The 20,322-nt window shown below is 60.1% G+C and overlaps 1 long non-coding RNA gene across 1 annotated transcript in view; it reads left to right on the plus strand.

Moving 5' to 3' along the window:
* The first annotated feature begins 2,345 nt into the window (after positions 1 to 2,345).
* The window catches only part of LOC117310329 (uncharacterized), a 38,116-nt gene continuing 20,139 nt past the window's right edge, over positions 2,346 to 20,322 (plus strand). The window contains exons 1-3 of the long non-coding RNA XR_004524499.2: positions 2,346 to 2,517; positions 11,287 to 11,360; positions 18,397 to 18,470. This is a non-coding gene — a long non-coding RNA (uncharacterized lncRNA). The remainder of the gene's footprint in view (positions 2,518 to 11,286; positions 11,361 to 18,396; positions 18,471 to 20,322) is intronic.

The following is a 20,322-nucleotide window of genomic DNA, read 5'->3' on the forward strand; positions in this document are numbered from 1 at the left end:
TCCCCATTTACTACAATTACCTTATTTTCCTTAATCTATCATATTCCTCCATGACTGTACACTCTTCATCACACCTAGCATAAGATACACAAGTCTAACCATTTGCTCATGAAGGATCCCATGTCACATAAAACTTATAAATTTGTACACCTTTCTTCTGTTAATCTGTTTTTATCAGTTTCATTTTCAGACCTAGACAGGGACCCTAGGAAGGATGAAAAAATACGTTTTCCTTTCTTACAATACATAACATTGACCATTTTCTGGATAGAGTGGACTTGCTGATCATGTGGTCACTCTATGTTTAACTGTTGGTGGAAGTGCCGAACTGCTTTACACAATGTCCGCACCATTTTACATTCCCACCAGCCAGTGTATGAGGGGTTCAGTTCCTGCACATCCTTATTACACTTCTTATTTTCCATTTTAAAATTACAGCTGCCCTGGTAGACGTGAAGTGGTGTCTCTTGTTATATTGATGTTGATTTCCCTAATGACTAATGACGCTGGACATCTTCTCTTGCCCTCAGTGGCCATTTGCATGGAGAGAGCAATGGATTTGCAGCATAAGACCCCCCCCATCCCCACCCTCCCTCCCTCCGCCCCTTGTGTGTGTGAACCACTCCCGGTTCACAATGGCAAAGCCACGTAGCCTCTTTGGACCTCGATTTCCTGGCACAATGAGTAGTTATTGCATCTGTGTTCATCCAGGGAATGGAGACAGAAAAAAGACTTTGACTTGCATCTCTGCATGGAGAAACAGCCACTGCTCCCCAGAGTGAAGGAGAAGAAACTGACAGAGGAATCCAGAGGGCCAGCTGAGATCCAGAGCCCAGGGATTGGTCAGGTAATTCCGCGTGGGGAGGAGGTGGAAGCTCTCTTCAGTTTCCACCCTCAAGAAGGAGGGCAAGTTGCGGCAGAGCATGAAGCCCTCCCCTCACTCCCTAGGAGTTGAAGGCAGCTGCGCTTTGTGAGATTCCCTGTGTTGACCTGAAATGCAAAAAGGCAGCTGCCTGGCCAGAACTAGGCACCTCAGGGTCCTCACTGTCCTCCTCCCTTCTGCCCCGGAAATTCCCACCAGCTCTGCCCAAACAGCAGGGAATGGGTGAGAAGAGGGGCTGTGAGTCAGAGCCTGAGCCAAGGCTGGGACTAGCCGGACAGCAGGTTGTCTTGGGGGGCCTGGGCCCGTGCAGGTCCTCGGTGGGGGAGCAGAGTGGAGGCAGGAAATCCTGAGGAGTTAGGGGCAGTCAGCAGGCCAGTTGTGCTGCCCTGGGGTCGTTGCAGAGCCCATGGATTTCTTTTAAGTGTTTCTTGGAAGGGTGGTTACACTGGGGAGTAGATCTGGGCAGGGCTGACTTCAGTTCTCCCTTGAAAAACTTCTGTATTTCTGGAGATGTTTTTTCTTAAGAAATAACCAAGCAAGAATTACATTTGTCAACGGAAATAAAGAGTTAACAAAAACATCTTCACAGCCTCGACTGTTTTAGTCACCAAAAAGCTGCCGGTTACCCACGATCCTAGAGACAATTGTTTCTAAAGATCTTTCTTTGAATCTCTCTCCCGTGCTCTCTCTCCTCCGCTGCACCCCTCTGCAGGGAACAAGGTACTGGGTGGATACAAGCCCCAATTTAACACCCCTCATCTCTGAGTGGCGGCATCACCTGTCATCTTCCTCTTCCTCTCTATGCTACGTGTGTCTCCTTGATGTGAACGTTATTTCTCTAGAGGAGCGTGCTCCTTTTCTCAACAGGAAAAAATAAGTCAAGGCACCCGCCAGGCAGGAGAAGCCTGCGAGTCGTTGCGACTCCTTCGGACCCAGCACATCTCCACCCACCTAGGCGGTGTGGACACCACCAGCAGCAGCCCCGGAAAACCGCTTCAGAGGCGCTGGCTCCCTAGCAGGTCCTTGGCAAAGAGCGGGAGGTGACGGGGCGCAGGGCGTGCCTGCTCTTGGGACTCTGCCCCTCACCTGAGGAGGGAGCAATTCAAGTATTAATAACCTCAAGCATATGAAGGATACAAACTCGTCACGTCGTTTGCAAGTGTACTTAAACTTCTTTCCTCTAAATAGTTTTGCGACTGTTGAACGGTAAATTTCCGTTTTACTGTTCCTTCGCATACATCGTTGGCGGCAGGGACCCTACAAGGGGGACAAGTTGGTTCTCCCGAGCAGAGAGCAAAACGCCTGAGGTTTCCTCTCAGACTTTCCCAAGCTCACCTCTCCCACCTCTCGCCACCTGGGACCAATTGAGGATGTCCCACCCCTCCCCTGGGCGGGGCCAACACCGAGGAACCCGTATTCCCACCCCTCCTCTCCCCCTCCCCTCCCGCCGCGCCCCACCACCCGGGCTTCTCCTAGGAGACGCGGACGACAGGGGGCGGGGGGTCGTCTACGCGGGGCCACGCAGGCGCCGCTTTACGGCAGGGGTGGGCGTGGGGCGCAGTCGAGTCCCGCCGGCCCCCGCGCGAAGTTCAGAGTTGACCGGGTGTTTCCCGCTGGAGCGTGGTCTCAGCCAGGTGGGTCCCCTCAGCCTCCTTCGTTTCCTTTCCCTGACGCGGGGCGACGCGGGGCCGGGGGCTGGGCACCGTCCGGCAGCCTTTCTGATCCCGGGGACCCTCCCCGTCCTCTAGCGTCTGGGCAGCCTATGCCTGGCGTGCGACGTCGGCCAATGGTGGCTGCATCCTGGCCGGCTCGCGGGGAGGCGGGGACGGGCCGAGGGGGCGCCGCGTGGGCCCGGCCGGGGTCTGGAGTTTAGGCGAGGCTGGCTGAGCGTGGGCGCCGGGATTGTACCGCCGCCTGAGTTCTGTGCCCTGGCGCCAGTAGGGAGAGCGTCCAAGTAGAGCCCTTCGGGAAGCGGTTCTCTGTGGCCAGAGGGCGGGGCGGGCAGGAGGAGAGTGCGGGGCCGCCAACTCCTTCTCCCTTCCCTCCCCATTTACGCGGCCGCAGGAGGGTCGGCTTGGTTGGGTGGGATTGAGTGCGCTGCCGACAGGGACTGGGCTCCCCGGAATGTATCCCTAGAGAAGTAACATTTCCTTTCATGAATTTTTGACCTAAAAAACTTCTAGCTCCATTTTCACGTGTGCATTTAACCACGTGGAAGAATAAACCCCCAAATTTTCAGGGTCTCTCTGCAAGTGATAGGAATACTGGTGCTTTATGTTTTTATTTATTTACAGTTCTGTGCAATAACAGGAGTCCTTTTATTAATGAAAGAAGCAATGAAGCTTTTTAAAGAAATAATTTCAGGTTATCAAAGATAAAAGTTCATGGTAATAATACAAAATGTGAATAAGGTGAGCAAGCTGTATGTGGACAAAAAACTCCAAAAGAAAAAAACCGCAGGTTTTTTTTATGACACCGTTAAGGGTGCGGGTTCGTGCAAATGCCTGTTTCTTGTTACTGATAATTGGCAGCAGGTTGGCCTTATTACCAAAATTTAAAAATTCGAAGAACTTCCGTAGAGATTTGATGGCATGAGAGGGCAATCGAAATTAAAGGGTTAGGGATTTTCATATAAAGGACTGTACTTTGTTTACAGTGCGATTATAACCATTTCATGGGTAAAGGGGATTTGAGACAAGTCAGACTCGAGAGGTGAGGAAATGGTAGGTAATACAGGCCCCTCTGAAAGGGCAGGTCTTGGTTGGGAACTCATACTTTGTATGAAATTATACAGTAGTGTAGTAGTTTTTGTTTGTATTTCCCTTTATATGTGCGGCTGGGGAATCTTTTTGTATATTTAAGGGCCTTTTGTGGCTCTTTTTCTGTGAACTAGTAATGTCTTTCTCTTGGTTGTTACTCTTAAACGATATCTAGAAGCTTGCTCTCTGTGTTAGGAAGACTACTGCTGTGAATTAAATATTTTTTCCCGTTTATCAATGCTTTTCTAACTTCGATTATGCTTTTTTCGTTAGCATGGTAAATTTTAGGTGTTCACATTTATCCTCTTTTTTTTTTAATGGATTTTTGGGTCAGACGTACAAAAGGCTTTTCCTGCTCCCGAGCTATAAAGGAATCTTGCCTGTTATTTCTTCTAGTAGTTGTGTGCTTCTGTGCATTGTACCTTTAATTCTTGGATCCCTGTACAGTTCATCGTGGTTTATTGTGAGAGGTGTGGAACTATGAGCCTATTCTAGATGGGTATCACTTTGTCCCAAGGCTGTCTATACTCATTGATTTGGGAGGCTGCCTCAGTGTATACTAAATTCTTGTATGTCTTCAGGTCTATTCTTGAACTTTGTGTTCTATATATTTTCACATGTGGTATGACTAGTTCTCTCACAACATGGCTATTCATTGTCATAACGCTCTTGGATATCTCTGCCTGTTTGTTTTCCCTTATTAACAGTGGAAAATAACAAAGTGTTCAAAAGCCTTTTGGATTTTCTTTGGGATTAGAATGGATTGATTGATTAACTGATGAAGAATTGTTATGTTCTTGAGTCTAAGTCTGTTTATCCGAGAATGTAGTACATCTTTCATCTTGTTTAAGTCTACTTGTCTGTGCTACGGGAATTTTTAACTTTTCCTCCTGTAGATTTTCATGTGTGTATTAACATTACCCTAAGCATATAATCTTTAATCATTGATAATTTAAAATCCTGTAAACTTTGTTTCTAACTGGATATTTATTTATGGAATTGGCTTATAAAAAGCATTCGTAAAGCACTTGATTGTCAGGACTTTCGTTAATTTTCTCGGTTTCAGTGAATGGTATATTTTCCATATTCTAATCAACCCTTCGAAAGGTTAGAACTTTGTGAAACGTACCCCTCCGAGTGTTGGATTTTTGAGCACTGGGTGGGTAAAGTCGGGGGAAAAGAAGTTAAAAATCAACATCTCTGAAATGTTTTCCCTCTTACGCGCACTGTTGCAGAGTCAAGTATCACTAATTTTTTAAAACACCTCGTTATAGGGATACCGAAACCCTTGATTTCCCTTTTTCTACACACTTCTAAGATTTCTAAACATTTTGCAAGTTAATGTTAAGTGGAAAGGATGCTGAGATCCTCCTGTTTATTAAGCCAGTGACTAGGCCCTGACCCACACAAACTCCCTACCCAAGGCTGTGAGCAAGGTGATATAACTGTGGCCTTTTTTTTTTTTTTTTTTGCGGTACGCGGGCCTCTCACTGCTGTGGCCTCTGCCCGTTGCGGAGCACAGGCTCCAGACGCGCAGGCTCAGCGGCCATGGCCCACGGGCCCAGCCGCTCCGCGGCACGTGGGATCCTCCCGGACCGGGGCACGAACCCACGTCCCCTGCATCGGCAGGCGGACTCCCAACCACTGCGCCACCAGGGAAGCCCTAACTGTGCCCTTTTCACCAAAGTTAACACCTGGACATATAAAGAGGCCTGTCTGCTTGAGGTCCCAGGTGTCTTTCCAAACAGGAGGAACTTGAAATCAATGGGAAACAAGGAATTAGGGGCTCAGTTGATTATTATGGACAAGAAGTATTGAAAACAGACTTTGATCTGGTGATTCCAGAAGAGGATGAATATCTCAATAAATGTATAATGAAAGGGTAGAGACATCCTTCCCAATACATAACAAGATGGGCTTAAGAAACTCTGGAGATTAAGACCCAGACATTATTAAAAGGGTCAAAACAAAACACCTGTAATATATTTGCATTACCCTTCCTTTGCATTGCCTAGTGAAAGGGATAAACATCTTCTCTATTGAAACAAAAGGTTACCAAATACTGATGATTTTCTTCTGGAAAGACTTCTTCCACTGATATTATTTGTTCTTTTATGACGCAGAGACTCTACATTAGTGATTGGATGGGTGGGTGGTGGAAGCCATAAAATGTTTTTAAAAAGGAAATGCTAGACTTGGCATTACCTGAAGATAGGGCTTTTTATACACTGTTCTAGAGCAATTTATATTTAATTCCTGGCATTGTGTTAAACAGTGGTAAACAGAGTGACCCTCCACCAACACTGGTTACTTTGGTGTCTCTGATATGGAATCTGCCTCCTCTAGACTGACCTGTGTGTAAAACCATCAGGCTGGCCTCTCTGTGACTCTAGACTGTACCTCAGCTAGCACTAGTAAGCAGGGGCTAGGACCACGTGTGGTGCACCTGCTGAGGTCTCTTGCCCTACTCCAGTGCTAAAGACACAGGAACGGATAGGGAATAGGTTCAGATCCACTGCTAGCTACCTGGATGAGGATCCTTTCCTTTTCTGGCCAGAAGGCGGGCTAAGAGGACCAAAGAGGGATGAGGCTCTGCTCATCCACATGTGGAAGTGCTACCCAAATTTGGCCAAAATGGTGAGCCGCCATGTTGGAGGCAGGTTGGACAGGGGTTGGTGTATTTTCCCCCTCACAAAAGGCACAAGAACAGGTTTACGAGATGGGGGACTAGTGGTGAGGAAGGGCAGGATGGCATTTCTGGTGCAATACTGCCATCAAGAGGAACTCATTCCCAGATGCCAAGCACACTGCGCAGAGACGCCACAGAAACGGGGCCCCGCAGGATGGAGGGCCAGACTTTGAGGCGCGCCCCTCTGAAGTGGCCGGGTTGATGAGCCATCCTGCCTTTGGCAGGTTGGGCAGAGGTTGGCATTTCGTTTTTCCCTCGGCAAAGGGCAGAGGGAGAGGGCCTGGGGGAGGGGAAGGGGCAGGGCAGGTTGGCATTCGTGGTGCAGTAGTGCCATCAAGAGGAACGGGTCCGCCGATCCCGCGAACCCTGTACCCGTTCCTTCCTGGGGAGGAGTGACGAAGGATCGAAGTCGGGAACACTGGACAGTGGCCCCGGGAAGTCAAGGGCTCCGCCTGGGAAGGGGGGGGAAGCGTGGCCCAAGGCCCGGCGGTGCCGTGGACGCTCCAGAGACGGGCAGTGGCACAAGGCGCACAGCCCGGCCGCCTGGCGTGTGGGGCTACAGGAAGTGGAGTCTCGGTGGACCCTGGTGGCCGCCACGTCTGGGCGGGACTGGAGGAAGCTGCTCCGAAGGAGGCCGGGCCGCGGTTCTGCGGGCATTTGGCCGCGTGTCCCCCTTCCCTTCGGCGCCAGAGGAGGTTCGGCCTAGGCGGGCCCAGGGCCCCGGAAGCCTCTCTGGGCCGCGGTGCGGCCCAGCCAGAGACCACCGCGGGCAACGGGAGTCCCGCCGCCCTTGGCGGCAGCGGCCGAGGCGGGCCCACCGACCTTCTTGTGTCCAGCTCAGAGACGACACGTGGAGCCTGGCTACCCGGTGCCGAGGGCGGCCGAGGCCCAGCGAGAGCTGGCAGTCCGAGTCCAGAAGGGGACGGCGCTCGCGGGACGCAGGAGCCACCGCAGGAGGAGGCCTTCACCTGAGCCGAAGAGTCCAGTCAGTCGGTGGCTGCGCTGCCGTCTCGCGCGGTCTCCGGGATGGTGGCCCAGGCCTGACCTGGCCTGTCCCGAGGGCTCCCGGACGGGGCTCCCGGAGAGGAGAGGGCAGGACACGAGAGGAGAGGAGAGGAGCTGAGCAGAGCCCCGCCGAGTGGACCCCCGGGCCGTGCATTTGCAGCAGGCTTCAGCTTTCTCCCCACGAGGCCCTGAGCCTCAGTTCAGCGATGAGAAGGAAAGGCCCCGGCTTGCATTGCGGCCTGGCCCTCCGGGTCTCGGCCCTGTGCTTGCACCTGCAGCCCAGCCAGGGAATCAAGGGGAAGGGGTCTGAAGAAGCTGCCTGAAGCTCACCTCTGATGGACTGAGAGGAACGCCTCCCCCGCCCCCCTTGACCACCCTCTCCCCCATGACCAGCACTCGTCCAGCTTGTCTGCCAAGGCCGGGAACGAGGTGCACACTCCTGGGCACGCGGCGGTGCCTTCGAGTCCCCGGCCGACCCGATAGGCCGCTTCTGGAGCAAGCTGTGCGGTGGCCCGTTCCTGCCCTTTGGCCCAGCTCTTATCTGCCGGGGCGGGGGTGCGTGGTGGGCTGGTGTGTGTGTGGGGGTCCGGTCCCGGGGCGGGGTGCGGTGTGGGGGAGGGCTTCCGACTGGGAGCAAGTCTCCAGGCTGGACCCCTCCCTCCCTCCACACGTACCCCTCCTGGAAGGGCGCCGAAACCCTCCCCGCGCCCCTCTCCTTTCGCGCCTGTGAGTCGCCCGACACGTTGTCAGGCTATCTTACGTGGGCAGAGCCTTTCCTTGGGGCCGGGTCCTGAGGTAGCTAGGCGCTCTGACTGGTGGCCCGCCGCAGGTGCTCTCAGCGTGCCCCTCTGGCCGGGGCCAACGGCGGCACCTGCAGAACGTGGAGCCGCTTGTGAAAACTCCCAGGAGTCTTCCCCAAACGAGAGGACCCCCGGGTCGTCCACGGGGAGGGAGGCCGAGGAATAGGGCGTCCCCCGGCCGCAGAGTTCTGTTCCCGAGGTGAGCTCGGGTGCGGAAAACGGACCTGGATCCCCTCGCTGCGGCCGGTGCCGTCCCTCTCTGCGTACCGATCGATCGTGGCCCACTTGGCGTCCCATCGCCAGTGGGTCCTGGGTACCCTGTGTCCTGCGGCACAGGAAGGGCCTCACGGGATGCGGCGGGGCCTGGGATCGGGACTCTCCATGGCGGGAGCAAGAAGTACAGAAACCGAAACCCAGATCCAACTGCGAGAGGGTGGAACGTGCACAGCGCCCCTGCATTGCTCTTCCTCGTCTGCGTCTGGGAGCAAGCACTAACGAGGACACGTTCTCCGGGCTGTCTGCAGGGTGCTGCCCCCGACAGGGGACCGGGCGGCCACCTCCTCCCCTTTCCCCGTGGTCCACGGTGGCTGGGCCCGGGGCCTCCGCCGGGGCACCGGCAGGGGGTCCTGGGTCCCCGGTGGCCCTGAGACCCCAGGGACCCCACTGGCCGGCCTCGCTCCTGCAGGGAGGGCCAGGATCCAGGGGCCAGATGCCCTGGGGTGGGAGCTTCAGCTCCCTGTTCCTGAACATGGCGGCTGCCGAGGCCACGGCCCCGAGGGTGGGGAGCGCGGCGGGCCTGGCAGCCAGGGGCTCCTCGGTGGGCGAGCCCGGCCCCGAACCCCACCGCGTGTGGCTTCCACACCTACCGCGGAGGCGTGCCGGGCGGCCAGGTTCGGCCCGGGAATGCTCCCAGTGCTCCGAAGCCAGCCCTCCTCCCCGTCACGGGCCTTCCCCACGGTATGCACAGGCAGGGGCTGGAGGCCGTGCTGAAAAAGCTTCCGCTTGATGGCACTGTTGCTCCAGAAATGCCCAGCGCCTTCGCGAGCGTGGCCTCTCCCTCCGCCCTTTGCGGATCAAAAAAGGCCCAGGGAAAAAGGCCCAGGGAGGCCCAAGAGCCACCCAAGCCTTCCGAGTGAGGGGGGGACCTACTGGGGTGTTGGGGGAGGCGGTGTCTCTTCCTTTTGGGGCTTCTCCTTGGCAGTAGGAGCGCACAGGTAAAGACCTCCCAAGGAATCCGTGCCTCGGTGGGTCCATCTCCACACCCCTCTGGGAGGGGTCTCGAGTCCACGTTGCGTGGCCCACAGGTCCTGGCGACCGGGACCCTGTCATGTCTGCACACCTGGGGACGGGCATCCACCTGGGTCGTGTCGGGCAGAACCCTGGCTCTCTCAGGACATTGATTCAGAGCCAGAGGTGGCACAGGGACCTGGGTTCCTCGTCTTCCCGCGTGGTTGCCTCTCTGCTGTTCTCATCCCGCTACGTGAACTGGCTTAAGGGCTCAGGAGCAGGCCCGAGAGGGTCTAGGCCACTGTGGCAGCGGGAGGCACTGACGGGGACCCAAGGGAGCTGGGGCACATTGCCCCTGCTCACCTCCAGGGGCGTCAGGCGGTCACTCTGCCACGGAGTGCCCGGGGTCGGGGGTGCAGGGAGGTGGTTTGGAGTTGCTGGGACAGGTGTACATCCCAGCGGCTCCCCTCCATCCGCACAGACAGATGACCCTGGGGAGGGCCATCAGTTCAGTAGACCCTTCTGGGGAGCTCTCCATGGGAGTGTGTCTGTACTCTCGCCTCAAACCCCCCCGGACTCGTTCGTCGGTTCATTCACTCGTTCCCTGCTCCACTCGTTCATTCGTAAGCACGCAGGTACACGAACGTGTGCGTGGGCGCGCGTGCGTATCACGTGTGCGTCGTGCGTAAGCTCGTGTACGTGCGCCTATAGAGCGTGTACAAAAGGTCCCTTCTCTCGTACTTTCTCCCTGTAACCGCCTCGGGGGTGCCGCTGTGGATAGAACTTTCTCCCGGTCAAAGCCAAAGCCCTGGCCGTTGCTCGATGGCCGCTCCCAAGTTGTCCCCGTCTGCGGAGGGAAGCACGCGTCATTTCTGCGTGCGTATGTGTGCTCCCGGGGTTGAATGCAGGTGGGGGCAGCGGGCCGCAGAGGGCTGTGTGCATGTCGCCTGCTCCCCGGCCCCAGCAGGCTCAGGTAGCGATAGGTAGTCTTCTGCCTTTTCGGCTGCTCTCACGGCGCTATAGGCGTGCCGTGGCGTCGGCGCGTCTGTGCGGAGTCGACGTCGTGTCCTGCTAGGTCCCCTCCGTTTCTTTTCGGACAGCTGCCCAGGGTAGGGTGCCCTTGTCTGTGCCCGGAGGCAGGAGCGTAGGGTGTCTCACGTGCTCCTCCTCTTTGGACGCTAGGCTTCCGCCTTGTTCCTTCCTCTCCTCTTCTGTCTCCCACGGAAGTGGCTCTGAGGCGCGGGCCACCGAGTCCGTCGTTACCAGGGTGTGGGTGAGCGTGACCAGGGTACGTTCTCCGGCGTCGGCGTCCACCCAGAGGAGAGGAGCAGGGTAGATCTCACGTGGGCCACGTCCCAGAGCACGTGCCCTTTATGCCCGGAAAGTACGTGCGGTGGACCTTTGTGCGGCCAGAGGGGAGACGAGTGGGTGCCCCTTTACCCACGCGTCCTAGGAACTGCTGGGAAGTTGTGGAGGACGCGCGCGGGCTTGCCAAGATACCTGGGGGTGTCCCGCCATAGTCCCACGTGTGCAGAGCCGAGGAGACAAGCTCCGCGCCTGTCAACGCCAGGGTGTGATGGCTGTGCTTCCCGCCGGAAGGAGATTTAGGGGGAATGACGGGATCAAGGTTTTCACTGGACGCGCTTCTTTGTGTACAAACTGCTTCTGTCTAACGACCCCCCCTGCCCCGGCTGGCATCCGTGCCATTTCCGAAGGACGCGTGGAGTTGATTCTTCACGCTTGCGCCTCGTTCGGAAGTTTTTGGTTGGCCCGAGGGTGCCGGTACACTCGAGTAGGAACCGGAGGCACTCTCTCTCGAGGTTGCGCGGGCGGGGGTGTACGCGGACCCCCCCAGCCCCCCGTTCACCGGCACCGTGGTGGTCCCACACTGAGTGATGGGCGTTCGGTTCTCTCTCGTTGCAGAGGAGGCAGAGCGGGAGGAAAGGAGGAAGAGGGAAACCGGGGACGTCGGTCATCTCCAGGCGCTGGTGTTCTGGGTGAGTGCGTGCTCTTTTGTTCTCTCCCCTTCCCCCGTCCGAGATAGTCTATTTCATCAGAGGAAAAAGTCAGTGATTCTGCTAGTTCAGCAAGGCTCAAGAAGGAGGGACTCCCAGGTGAGATCGTGGCACGGGGACACTGGTGTACTGTGCCGGAGTTCCTGGCCACGGTAGGAAAGGCTCTCGAGTCAGATCCTGACTGGGGGGCCGGAAGAAAGAGGTGCGTGGACGAGCATCTGTGTACGGTTACCCTAGGTGATCGGTGCGTAGCATTTGAGGTCCGTGCCCTGCGGGGGCGGGGAGAGTGGAAAGGGATCGGGCCCGGGCCGCTTGCACCGGCACCAGGGCCCGGTCTGGGCTCCAGCCTCCGTGAAGCCAACCGCCCGTGACGTGATCACTCGGCGCCCCACCTCACGCCCGAGAAGCAGCAGTGCCAGCCCAGCCCGACGTGGGGGCCGGCGGTGGGGAGACCCTTTGAGGGGGAGCCAGGCCTCGTGGGCTTTTTGCCTCCTGTGCTCTGAGTGGAGCCCGTGATAGCCGTTCCTCCCGTCCTCTCCTGATCGCTCTTGGGCCCGGCTCTCTCCGCCGTGGCCCTCCACCAAGCCAGGAAGGACTCGGGGACGTGCCCTTGCGGGATGATGAAGAGGGGGCGCCCGCTGGGCGGCGTGGAGGTTTGGCACGGGGCAGCCCTCTGTAGGGCTCCTTGCACTCCCCAAGTCTGCCTCTTGACAAACCAAGGAACTTGACAGTGTGGGGCCTTCCGGGAGGTGTACGTCCCCTTCTTCCGTGTGGGACATGTCGCCTGAGTGGGTGCGTGACCGGCAGCCGGAGGTGTTTTCTTTCTGTCTCTGTTTCTCCCTTCTCCTTCCTGTCTTCTGTTGAAACAGTCTTGCCGGGAGGAGGACGCCTCCTACCCTGGCTCAGAGTAATTGAAGGCTTCTCCAGGCGGGCTGGTGAGCGTGTGGCGCCGTGGTTTAGCGAGGGGTCGGCGGCGCGGCTGACGTTCCGTGGTTAGCGAAGGGCGGAGGCAGGGTTCGAGCAGCAAGGGCAGCGTGGCATTTCTGGGGTGACACTGCCTTCCAGAGGACCCTGTTTGGCCATCCCAAGAGCCCTTCACGGTAATATCTGGGCGTCGAGTCAAGTCCTCCGGCGTGGGGCGTGGGTCCCGGAAGACGTGCACTCAGCACGGCGGGGCTCTTGCGGCTTTTCTTTCCTCGACGCACCTCAGTACCGCGGCTTGAAAGAATTGCCAAGGCCCGGAGGCGCAGCAGATTCGGAGTCAGAGAAAGAGAGGAAGGCGTGCTGAGACAAAAGCCAGGGAAAAGGAGAGAAGATGCGATCCCGTCCCGTCCCGTCCCGTCCCGTCCCTCTGGTTCTTTTCAGCACGGAGGAGGCGTGGTGCTTCCCGAGGCGGCGGTGGACCAGAGCTCTCTTCTCTTTCCAAGGCCTCGTGTCCGCGGAGCACTTGGCATCCAGAGTGTGTTCCTTCAGCCAACATGGGTGGGGCCGGTGGCGGCAGTGCCCCCAGTGGCCCACCCCGCCCTCCACCCAAGTCAGTGCGACCAGGCAGGCGCTGAGAGGGTGCTTAAGGGCAGGAACCTGTGTCTAAACCACATTCGCCAGTGCACCGCAAAGAAACTAAAGAGGAGTCCGCGGTGGCTCCCAGTCGCTCCGAGGTGTAAAGCACAGCGAGTTGGCGGGAGCCTACACCCACCCACACACCCACCCCGGGGGTGTCTTCCCATCCCTGGCCTTCCCCTGGGCGGTGTCAGGAGACTGACCCGCTCCGGCGTCTCTGGGGCAGCGCCCGGCGGCCCTCCCGACGGACCCGTGCGTGCCACCGTCCACGCCTGGACACCAAACCCCACTGCCACCCTCCCGCCCCCGGGCCGCCGCGGGAGAAGAGCCAGGTCCTCGGGGGAAGTCCATCGTCTTGGCCTAGGAGGCCGAGCTCGTCCCGCACCGCGTCTGTGCCTGTGGGCTGCCGGCCCTTTGCTTCGTTCGGGCTGCTTGCCCCTCGGTGACTGGTGAGAAGGTGCCTCGCCGGGCACCGGCCAGACGTGACTGGATCTCTGTGCTCACGCTCAGAGTGTTTCCCGAGGCGTTAGGCAAATGTGGGCTGCTACAGACACAGCTGCCGGTCCAACGGCTGGGTGCCTGGATGGGGAGTCGTAACGGCAGGCTAAGAGGACCCCACAGAGACGAGGCCCCGCAGGATGCAGGGCCAGAGTTTGAGGCGCGCCCCTCTGAAGTGGCCGGGTTGATGAGCCATCCTGCCTTTGGCAGGTTGGGCAGAGGTTGGCATTTCGTTTTTCCCTCGGCAAAGGGCAGAGGGAGAGGGCCTGGGGGAGGGGAAGGGGCAGGGCAGGTTGGCATTCGTGGTGCAGTAGTGCCATCAAGAGGAACGGGTCCGCCGATCCCGCGAACCCTGTACCCGTCCCTTCCTGGGGAGGAGTGACGAAGGATCGAAGTCGGGAACACTGGACAGTGGCCCCGGGAAGTCAAGGGCTCCGCCTGGGAAGGGGGGGGAAGCGTGGCCCAAGGCCCGGCGGTGCCGTGGACGCTCCAGAGACGGGCAGTGGCACAAGGCGCACAGCCCGGCCGCCTGGCGTGTGGGGCTACAGGAAGTGGAGTCTCGGTGGACCCTGGTGGCCGCCACGTCTGGGCGGGACTGGAGGAAGCTGCTCCGAAGGAGGCCGGGCCGCGGTTCTGCGGGCATTTGGCCGCGTGTCCCCCTTCCCTTCGGCGCCAGAGGAGGTTCGGCCTAGGCGGGCCCAGGGCCCCGGAAGCCTCTCTGGGCCGCAGGTGCGGCCCAGCCAGAGACCACCGCGGGCAACGGGAGTCCCGCCGCCCTTGGCGGCAGCGGCCGAGGCGGGCCCACCGACCTTCTTGTGTCCAGCTCAGAGACGACACGTGGAGCCTGGCTACCCGGTGCCGAGGGCGGCCGAGGCCCAGCGAGAGCTGGCAGTCCGAGTCCAGAAGGGGACGGCGCTCGCGGGACGCAGGAGCCACCGCAGGAGGAGGCCTTCACCTGAGCCGAAGAGTCCAGTCAGTCGGTGGCTGCGCTGCCGTCTCGCGCGGTCTCCGGGATGGTGGCCCAGGCCTGACCTGGCCTGTCCCGAGGGCTCCCGGACGGGGCTCCCGGAGAGGAGAGGGCAGGACACGAGAGGAGAGGAGAGGAGCTGAGCAGAGCCCCGCCGAGTGGACCCCCGGGCCGTGCATTTGCAGCAGGCTTCAGCTTTCTCCCCACGAGGCCCTGAGCCTCAGTTCAGCGATGAGAAGGAAAGGCCCCGGCTTGCATTGCGGCCTGGCCCTCCGGGTCTCGGCCCTGTGCTTGCACCTGCAGCCCAGCCAGGGAATCAAGGGGAAGGGGTCTGAAGAAGCTGCCTGAAGCTCACCTCTGATGGACTGAGAGGAACGCCTCCCCCGCCCCCCTTGACCACCCTCTCCCCCATGACCACCACTCGTCCAGCTTGTCTGCCAAGGCCGGGAACGAGGTGCACACTCCTGGGCACGCGGCGGTGCCTTCGAGTCCCCGGCCGACCCGATAGGCCGCTTCTGGAGCAAGCTGTGCGGTGGCCCGTTCCTGCCCTTTGGCCCAGCTCTTATCTGCCGGGGCGGGGGTGCGTGGTGGGCTGGTGTGTGTGTGGGGGTCCGGTCCCGGGGCGGGGTGCGGTGTGGGGGAGGGCTTCCGACTGGGAGCAAGTCTCCAGGCTGGACCCCTCCCTCCCTCCACACGTACCCCTCCTGGAAGGGCGCCGAAACCCTCCCCGCGCCCCTCTCCTTTCGCGCCTGTGAGTCGCCCGACACGTTGTCAGGCTATCTTACGTGGGCAGAGCCTTTCCTTGGGGCCGGGTCCTGAGGTAGCTAGGGTCCTGAGGTAGCTAGGCGCTCTGACTGGTGGCCCGCCGCAGGTGCTCTCAGCGTGCCCCTCTGGCCGGGGCCAACGGCGGCACCTGCAGAACGTGGAGCCGCTTGTGAAAACTCCCAGGAGTCTTCCCCAAACGAGAGGACCCCCGGGTCGTCCACGGGGAGGGAGGCCGAGGAATAGGGCGTCCCCCGGCCGCAGAGTTCCTGTTCCCGAGGTGAGCTCGGGTGCGGAAAACGGACCTGGATCCCCTCGCTGCGGCCGGTGCCGTCCCTCTCTGCGTACCGATCGATCGTGGCCCACTTGGCGTCCCATCGCCAGTGGGTCCTGGGTACCCTGTGTCCTGCGGCACAGGAAGGGCCTCACGGGATGCGGCGGGGCCTGGGATCGGGACTCTCCATGGCGGGAGCAAGAAGTACAGAAACCGAAACCCAGATCCAACTGCGAGAGGGTGGAACGTGCACAGCGCCCCTGCATTGCTCTTCCTCGTCTGCGTCTGGGAGCAAGCACTAACGAGGACACGTTCTCCGGGCTGTCTGCAGGGTGCTGCCCCCGACAGGGGACCGGGCGGCCACCTCCTCCCCTTTCCCCGTGGTCCACGGTGGCTGGGCCCGGGGCCTCCGCCGGGGCACCGGCAGCGGGTCCTGGGTCCCCGGTGGTCCTGAGACCCCAGGGACCCCACTGGCCGGCCTTGCTCCTGCAGGGAGGGCCAGGATCCAGGGGCCAGATGCCCTGGGGTGGGAGCTTCAGCTCCCTGTTCCTGAACATGGCGGCTGCCGAGGCCACGGCCCCGAGGGTGGGGAGCGCGGCGGGCCTGGCAGCCAGGGGCTCCTCGGTGGGCGAGCCCGGCCCCGAACCCCACCGCGTGTGGCTTCCACACCTACCGCGGAGGCGTGCCGGGCGGCCAGGTTCGGCCCGGGAATGCTCCCAGTGCTCCGAAGCCAGCCCTCCTCCCCGTCACGGGCCTTCCCCACGGTATGCACAGGCAGGGGCTGGAGGCCGTGCTGAAAAAGCTTCCGCTTGATGGCACTGTTGCTCCAGAAATGCCCAGCGCCTTCGCGAGCGTGGCCTCTCCCTCCGCCCTTTGCGGATCAAAAAAGGCCCAGGGAAAAAGGCCCAGGGAGGCCCAAGAGCCACCCAAGCCTTCCGAGTGGGGGGGGGGACCTACTGGGGTGTTGGGGGAGGCGGTGTCTCTTCCTTTTGGGGCTTCTCCTTGGCAGTAGGAGCGCACAGGTAAAGACCTCCCAAGGAATCCGTGCCTCGGTGGGTCCATCTCCACACCCCTCTGGGAGGGGTCTGGAGTCCACGTTGCCTGGCCCACAGGTCCTGGCGACCGGGACCCTGTCATGTCTGCACACCTGGGGACGGGCATCCACCTGGGTCGTGTCGGGCAGAACCCTGGCTCTCTCAGGACATTGATTCAGAGCCAGAGGTGGCACAGGGACCTGGGTTCCTCGTCTTCCCGCGTGGTTGCCTCTCTGCTGTTCTCATCCCGCTACGTGAACTGGCTTAAGGGCTCAGGAGCAGGCCCGAGAGGGTCTAGGCCACTGTGGCAGCGGGAGGCACTGACGGGGACCCAAGGGAGCTGGGGCACATTGCCCCTGCTCACCTCCAGGGGCGTCAGGCGGTCACTCTGCCACGGAGTGCCCGGGGTCGGGGGTGCAGGGAGGTGGTTTGGAGTTGCTGGGACAGGTGTACATCCCAGCGGCTCCCCTCCATCCGCACAGACAGATGACCCTGGGGAGGGCCATCAGTTCACTAGACCCTTCTGGGGAGCTCTCCATGGGAGTGTGTCTGTACTCTCGCCTCAAACCCCCCCGGACTCGTTCGTCGGTTCATTCACTCGTTCCCTGCTCCACTCGTTCATTCGTAAGCACGCAGGTACACGAACGTGTGCGTGGGCGCGCGTGCGTATCACGTGTGCGTCGTGCGTAAGCTCGTGTACGTGCGCCTACAGAGCGTGTACAAAAGGTCCCTTCTCTCGTACTTTCTCCCTGTAACCGCCTCGGGGGTGCCGCTGTGGATAGAACTTTCTCCCGGTCAAAGCCAAAGCCCTGGCCGTTGCTCGATGGCCGCTCCCAAGTTGTCCCCGTCTGCGGAGGGAAGCACGCGTCATTTCTGCGTGCGTATGTGTGCTCCCGGGGTTGAATGCAGGTGGGGGCAGCGGGCCGCAGAGGGCTGTGTGCATGTCGCCTGCTCCCCGGCCCCAGCAGGCTCAGGTAGCGATAGGTAGTCTTCTGCCTTTTCGGCTGCTCTCACGGCGCTATAGGCGTGCCGTGGCGTCGGCGCGTCTGTGCGGAGTCGACGTCGTGTCCTGCTAGGTCCCCTCCGTTTCTTTTCGGACAGCTGCCCAGGGTAGGGTGCCCTTGTCTGTGCCCGGAGGCAGGAGCGTAGGGTGTCTCACGTGCTCCTCCTCTTTGGACGCTAGGCTTCCGCCTTGTTCCTTCCTCTCCTCTTCTGTCTCCCACGGAAGTGGCTCTGAGGCGCGGGCCACCGAGTCCGTCGTTACCAGGGTGTGGGTGAGCGTGACCAGGGTACGTTCTCCGGCGTCGGCGTCCACCCAGAGGAGAGGAGCAGGGTAGATCTCACGTGGGCCACGTCCCAGAGCACGTGCCCTTTATGCCCGGAAAGTACGTGCGGTGGACCTTTGTGTGGCCAGAGGGGAGACGAGTGGGTGCCCCTTTACCCACGCGTCCTAGGAACTGCTGGGAAGTTGTGGAGGACGCGCGCGGGCTTGCCAAGATACCTGGGGGTGTCCCGCCATAGTCCCACGTGTGCAGAGCCGAGGAGACAAGCTCCGCGCCTGTCAACGCCAGGGTGTGATGGCTGTGCTTCCCGCCGGAAGGAGATTTAGGGGGAATGACGGGATCAAGGTTTTCACTGGACGCGCTTCTTTGTGTACAAACTGCTTCTGTCTAACGACCCCCCTGCCCCGGCTGGCATCCGTGCCATTTCCGAAGGACGCGTGGAGTTGATTCTTCACGCTTGCGCCTCGTTCGGAAGTTTTTGGTTGGCCCGGGGGTGCCGGTACACTCGAGTAGGAACCGGAGGCACTCTCTCTCGAGGTTGCGCGGGCGGGGGTGTACGCGGACCCCCCCAGCCCCCCGTTCACCGGCACCGTGGTGGTCCCACACTGAGTGATGGGCGTTCGGTTCTCTCTCGTTGCAGAGGAGGCAGAGCGGGAGGAAAGGAGGAAGAGGGAAACCGGGGACGTCGGTCATCTCCAGGCGCTGGTGTTCTGGGTGAGTGCGTGCTCTTTTGTTCTCTCCCCTTCCCCCGTCCGAGATAGTCTATTTCATCAGAGGAAAAAGTCAGTGATTCTGCTAGTTCAGCAAGGCTCAAGAAGGAGGGACTCCCAGGTGGAGATCGTGGCACGGGGACACTGGTGTACTGTGCCGGAGTTCCTGGCCACGGTAGGAAAGGCTCTCGAGTCAGATCCTGACTGGGGGGCCGGAAGGAAAGAGGTGCGTGGACGAGCATCTGTGTACGGTTACCCTAGGTGATCGGTACGTAGCATTTGAGGTCCGTGCCCTGCGGGGGCGGGGAGAGTGGAAAGGGATCGGGCCCGGGCCGCTTGCACCGGCACCAGGGCCCGGTCTGGGCTCCAGCCTCCGTGAAGCCAACCGCCCGTGACGTGATCACTCGGCGCCCCACCTCACGCCCGAGAAGCAGCAGTGCCAGCCCAGCCCGACGTGGGGGCCGGCGGTGGGGAGACCCTTTGAGGGGGAGCCAGGCCTCGTGGGCTTTTTGCCTCCTGTGCTCTGAGTGGAGCCCGTGATAGCCGTTCCTCCCGTCCTCTCCTGATCGCTCTTGGGCCCGGCTCTCTCCGCCGTGGCCCTCCACCAAGCCAGGAAGGACTCGGGGACGTGCCCTTGCGGGATGATGAAGAGGGGGCGCCCGCTGGGCGGCGTGGAGGTTTGGCACGGGGCAGCCCTCTGTAGGGGCTCCTTGCACTCCCCAAGTCTGCCTCTTGACAAACCAAGGAACTTGACAGTGTGGGGCCTTCCGGGAGGTGTACGTCCCCTTCTTCCGTGTGGGACATGTCGCCTGAGTGGGTGCGTGACCGGCAGCCGGAGGTGTTTTCTTTCTGTCTCTGTTTCTCCCTTCTCCTTCCTGTCTTCTGTTGAAACAGTCTTGCCGGGAGGAGGACGCCTCCTACCCTGGCTCAGAGTAATTGAAGGCTTCTCCAGGCGGGCTGGTGAGCGTGTGGCGCCGTGGTTTAGCGAGGGGTCGGCGGCGCGGCTGACGTTCCGTGGTTAGCGAAGGGCGGAGGCAGGGTTCGAGCAGCAAGGGCAGCGTGGCATTTCTGGGGTGACACTGCCTTCCAGAGGACCCTGTTTGGCCATCCCAAGAGCCCTTCACGGTAATATCTGGGCGTCGAGTCAAGTCCTCCGGCGTGGGGCGTGGGTCCCGGAAGACGTGCACTCAGCACGGCGGGGCTCTTGCGGCTTTTCTTTCCTCGACGCACCTCAGTACCGCGGCTTGAAAGAATTGCCAAGGCCCGGAGGCGCAGCAGATTCGGAGTCAGAGAAAGAGAGGAAGGCGTGCTGAGACAAAAGCCAGGGAAAAGGAGAGAAGATGCGATCCCGTCCCGTCCCGTCCCGTCCCGTCCCTCTGGTTCTTTTCAGCACGGAGGAGGCGTGGTGCTTCCCGAGGCGGCGGTGGACCAGAGCTCTCTTCTCTTTCCAAGGCCTCGTGTCCGCGGAGCACTTGGCATCCAGAGTGTGTTCCTTCAGCCAACATGGGTGGGGCCGGTGGCGGCAGTGCCCCCAGTGGCCCACCCCGCCCTCCACCCAAGTCAGTGCGACCAGGCAGGCGCTGAGAGGGTGCTTAAGGGCAGGAACCTGTGTCTAAACCACATTCGCCAGTGCACCGCAAAGAAACTAAAGAGGAGTCCGCGGTGGCTCCCAGTCGCTCCGAGGTGTAAAGCACAGCGAGTTGGCGGGAGCCTACACCCACCCACACACCCACCCCGGGGGTGTCTTCCCATCCCTGGCCTTCCCCTGGGCGGTGTCAGGAGACTGACCCGCTCCGGCGTCTCTGGGGCAGCGCCCGGCGGCCCTCCCGACGGACCCGTGCGTGCCACCGTCCACG

Source organism: Tursiops truncatus, chromosome X, assembly GCF_011762595.2.
Source record: "Tursiops truncatus isolate mTurTru1 chromosome X, mTurTru1.mat.Y, whole genome shotgun sequence".
Classification (NCBI taxonomy): Eukaryota; Metazoa; Chordata; class Mammalia; order Artiodactyla; family Delphinidae; genus Tursiops; species Tursiops truncatus.